Source organism: Magnolia sinica, chromosome 11, assembly GCF_029962835.1.
Source record: "Magnolia sinica isolate HGM2019 chromosome 11, MsV1, whole genome shotgun sequence".
NCBI classification, from domain to species: Eukaryota; Viridiplantae; Streptophyta; class Magnoliopsida; order Magnoliales; family Magnoliaceae; genus Magnolia; species Magnolia sinica.
The window spans coordinates 11,148,532-11,153,803 of NC_080583.1; the positions used below are offsets into that span (position 1 = coordinate 11,148,532).

The window sequence follows — 5,272 nt, forward strand, 5'->3', positions numbered from 1 at the left end:
TTGAAACCAAAGAAGTAGCATTGCCCATTCTTCTTTACCATGATGACCATTCATCTCCACTTTGTTGCAATTGCAATCTAAATTGATTGCAGGTCCAAACATGGCATAAATAAGCATATTGCTGAAGCTTGTGATATTGGATTGAATAAAATGAAACCATTGCAAAGGACCATCCTTGGTTGAAACCAAAGAACTAGCATTGCCCATTCTTCTTTATCATGGTGACCATTCATCTCCACTTTATTGCAATTGCAATCTAAGTCGATTGCGCATCCAAACACGGCATAAATAAACATATTGCTGAAGCTTGTGATATTGGAATGAATCAAATGAAACCATTGCAAAAGACTATCTTTGGTTGAACCCCAAAAAACTAGTATTGTCCATTTTTCTTTACTGTGATAGTTCATTTCCACTTTGTTGCAATTCAAATCAAAGTCAGTTGTGCATCCAAACACGGCATAAATAAACATATTGCTGAAGCTTATGATATTGGATTGAATCAAATGAAACCATTGCAAAAGACCATCTTTTTTAACCCAAAAAACTAGTATTGTCCGTTTTATCTTACCGTGATTGTTCATTTCCACTTTGTTGCAATCGCAATCAAAGTCGATTGCATGTCCAAAGGCCGTTGCCTAAACAAACATATTGCCGAAGCTTGTGATATTGGATGGAATCAAATGGAACCAATGCAGAAGAGCAGACCATCTTTAGTTGAACCCAGAAAACGGCTGACAATAGGTTGGTTTGTCGGGCACAGAAGGTATAGTCCGAATCAAATGTACCAGTATTAGTTCAGCAAGATGATGGATTAGGAGCACACGTGTGTGAGATTCAAGCTGTCTATTGGTTGAGCCACATCATGTATGTTCTGGCCCAAGAGTCATGTTCAGTCCATTCATCAGGTGGGCCAAGGTTCAACTGAAATGACAGTTGACAATAGGTGGTTTAGTCCAAGAAGAACACAGCAGTAGTTAAGGAAGATGGTCTGGGAGCATGCGAGTGAAATGTGCCGTCCATTAGTTGGGCCACATCATGTGTGTGAGATTCAAGCTGTCCATTGGTTGAGCCAAATCATGTGTTCTGGCCCAAGAGATGTTCAGTCCATTCATCAGGTGGACAAGGTTGAACTGAAACAACAGTTGATGATAGGTGGTTTAGTTGAAGAGGAATGCAGTTGTAGAAGTTAAGGAAGATGGATCAGGAGCATGTGTGTGAAATGTGCCGTCCATTAGTTGGGCCACATCACGTGTGTGAGATTTAAGCTGTCCATTAGTTGAGCCATATCATGGGTGTTCTAGCCCAAGAGTCATGTTCAGTCCATTCATCAGGTGGGCCAAGGTTGAACTGAAGCATCAGTTGACAATAGGTGGTTTCGTCCAAGAGGAATGCAGCTGTAGAAGGTAAGGCAGATGGACCAGGAGCATGCGTGTGAAATGAGCCGTCCATTAGTTGGGCCACATCACGTGTATGAGATTCAAGCTGTCTATTGGTTGAGCCACAAGGATTTTCACTTCAAGTTTTTAGCGCCGTTGCCGGGGAGAGACTGAGATAGATCAGATCTGTGCAAGATAGCTAAGGTAAATTTTCTTCTAAACCCTCCAGATTTTCTGTAGATTTTTTTTAATTATTTTTTTTAAAAATTTTTCTTTCTTCTTTTCTTTTTCTTTGAAAATAAATTCAGTTGGGTCTTTCAAGCACTAACTATGACATAAGGTTGCCCTGCTTGGGATTTTATCACCCAAGTGTTATGGTTGTCCTATAGTTGCTGTTTGATCACAAAGATCATCCGCTGAATCTATTTTTCAGATTAGCATAATTTAATTTCTGCATTAGTTTTACTTTTATTTATTTATTTATTTATATTTATTATTATTATTATTATTATTATTATTTTTTGTGGATTGAACCCTCATGGTTGGCCCTGCCACCTGGCTTGTTGATTTATTTTGCTTTGTGGACTGAACCCTCATGGTCGGCTCTGCCACCTGGGTTGTTAATTTATTTTACTTTGTGGACTGAACCCTCATGGTTGGCCTTGCCACCTGGGTTGTTGATTTATTTTGCTTTGTGGAGTGAACCCTCATGGTCGGCTCTGTCACCTGGGTTGTTGATTTATTTTGCTTTGTGGACTGAACCCTCATGGTCGGCTCTGCCACCTAGGTTGTTGATTTATTTTGCTTTGTGGACTGAACCCTCATGGTTGGCCCTGCCACCTGGGTTGTTGATTTAAGTTTTTATTTTTATTTTAAGTATCATACTTGGTATTTGAATTAGTGGTATTTGTTGTGTGGTGTGGATGGTTTATGTCCTGTTGGAGTAGGGATCAAAACAATCGACTCTCCTCTGAAGAAGGACTAGTTTTAGGCCTTGATCATTCACTTAGAAGAGGCACTCAACATCACTTAGATTCCATGACAGACCCAGTTGATAATCCAAATCTAAATCTGCTAGATCCAACTATAAATCAAAATAATCCTCCTCTTGAGGATGAAAATGAAGTTCATAGGAATATGTTAAACCAACCACGGACTTTACGTGAACATTTACACCCTGAGAGATCAACTTTACCATCTTGCATAGTATTCCCTGCTCACACAGGGAACATTGATTTTAAACCAGGTGTGATTCAATTAATTCCTAAATTTCATGGTTTAGATTCTGAAAGCTCCTACTTGCACCTCAAGGACTTTGATGAAGTAATTGCAACGTTACAAGTAAACAATGGCAATAGGGATGTACTTAAGCTTAGGTTATTTTCATTTTCTCTAAAGGATCGGGCCAAAGCATGGCTCAACTCTCTAAGACCTAATACCATCACTTCATGGCAAGCCTTAAGTAGAGAGTTTTTGAAAAAGTTCTTTCCCGAGCACAAAACAAGAAATCATGTCATTCTCTCAAAAGGGGAATGAACTATTTTTTCAAGCTTGGGAGTGCTTCAAAGACATTCTAATTACTTGTCCACATCATGGTTATGAACCATGGCACGTGATTGATGCTTTCCGAAAGGGGCTCACCATGGATACCCGTCAGTTCATAGAGATGATGTGTGGTGGAACCTTTCTTGACAAAGATCATAATGAGGCTTGGGATTTTCTAGATATGTTAGCAGAGAATACGCAGACATGAGATGTCTCTGCTAAATCAGATCAAACTAGACCCATTCCTAAAGAGAAAGCGGGAATGTATGTCCTAAGAGAGGAAGACGACCTTAATGCAAAATTCGCTGCATTGGCTAGAAAGATCGAAGCCTTGGAAATTAGGAAGGTTGATGTGGTTAAAGCAAACACTTCCTTAGGTAATTTTTGTAGCATTTGTGGTGGTACAGACCATGATACAAAGGATTGTCTAATAATCTCAGTTGTACAAAATATCACGCATGAGCATGATCAAGCAAATGCTATAAATAATTACCAAAGGTCAGTTATGCAACCATTGAGAAACACGTACAATCCAAATTGGTGTAACCATCCTAATCTTAGTTGGAGGAATGGACCACAAATTAATGTGCCCAATGCACCTAAAATGCCTCCAAAAAATAACTTCTTTGGGGCACTTAACAATGCACCATATGTGCCCCCGCCAAAGCGATCATCTGTGGAGGATGCATTGACCACATTCATGAACTCTCAAGCTCAAATGAATCAGTCTCTAATCCAATCAAATCAGGAATTAAAGACAGCTGTGGCTAGGATTGAGACTCAACTAAATGCTAGGGAAAAAGGCACCCTTCCTTCTCAACCTGTGCCAAACCCTAGAAACACACATTTCATTGAAAACTCAAATCCAAGTGAGCTACATCATGAACAAGCTAAGGTCATCATTACCTTGAGAATTAGAAAAGAGGTCGATAACAAGATAATGCAACCGGTAGAAATACCGGAGGATGAGCCACTGTCTCAAGAAAATGATGAACCGGCTATGATTCAAGAGCCGCAACAGCAAAAGGATAAAGAGACTAAGTCATATGAGCCTCCAGTTCCATTCCCATCTAGACTTCGGAATCCAACTGTCCCCATGAAATATCAAGAGGTGTTGGATGTGCTCCAAAAGGTTACTGTTAATATTCCTCTGCTTGATGTCATTAGACAAATTCCATCAATGATAAATATCTCAACGACTTGTGCACTGTAAAGAGGAATTAAATGTGCACAAAAAGGCCTTCCTTACTGAGAAAGTGAGCGCTATCATTCAACAAAGGGTTGTACCCAAATATAAAGACCCGGGAAGTCCTACTATTTCTTGTATTATTGGGAATTTTCAAATTGAGCATGCTTTGCTAGATTTGGGTGCAAGTGTCAACTTAGTACCTTATTCAGTTTACAAACAAATGGGGTTAGGCGAGCTTAAATCAACCACGATTACACTCCAACTCGCTGACCGTTCTATTAAGATACCAAGGAAAATTTTAGAGGATGTGCTAGTCCAAGTGGAGAAATTCTACTTCCCCATGGATTTTATTGTACTAGACACTGAACCATGTGTAAATGTTAGCGCTCAAGTTCCCATCATTTTAGGCCGCCCATTCCTAGCAACTTCAAATGCAATCATAAATTGCAGGAATGGAATGATGAACTTATCTTTTGGTAACATGACTCTAGAGCTAAATATTTTCAATATATGTAAGCAGCCCATTGATAATAATGAGATCCATGAGTTGAATTTCATGGATTGCTTGATAGAAGAAGAAGAATTAGAACCTAGTCTGACTGAGGAATTGATTCAAGTCATTGGAGACTTGAAAAATTCTGATTTAGAAAAAGTGCTTGCTGAAATTTCTGATGATAATGAGAGTACTACCACCCAGGACATTGATATGTACCAATGGAGACCGCGCACTCAAATCCTATCTATCGAGGACTTGCGACCTCTGCCATCACCAACCAATGATCCAAAGCTTGATTTAAAACCACTACCAAATGAGCTTAAGTATGTATACTTAGGTGAAAATAAAACTTATCCTGTAGTGATCTCTTCATTTTTAGAGAAGGATTAAGAGATTAAATTATTGAAAGTTCTAAGGGACTACAAGGGAGCCTTGGGCTGGACCATTTCTGACATTAAAGGTATAAGCCCTTCCATATGCACCTATCGGATCCACCTCGATGATGACGCCAAACCAATTAGATAACCTTAAAGGCGTCTCAATCCAAACATGATGGAAGTTGTAAAAAATGAGGTGATCAAATTATTGGATGTGGGAATCATCTACCCAATATCCGATAGTGTTTGGGTGAGTTCAACTCAAGTAGTCCCAAAGAAATCTGGA

At 39.3% G+C, this 5,272-nt stretch overlaps 1 non-coding gene across 1 annotated transcript; it reads right to left on the minus strand.

Annotated features, from left to right (window-relative positions):
- Positions 1-2,871: 2,871 nt before the first annotated feature.
- LOC131219802 (small nucleolar RNA R71) lies at positions 2,872-2,977 on the minus strand. Its single transcript, XR_009158446.1, has one exon. It is a non-coding gene; the product is annotated as a small nucleolar RNA R71 (small nucleolar RNA).
- Positions 2,978-5,272: the final 2,295 nt, after the last annotated feature.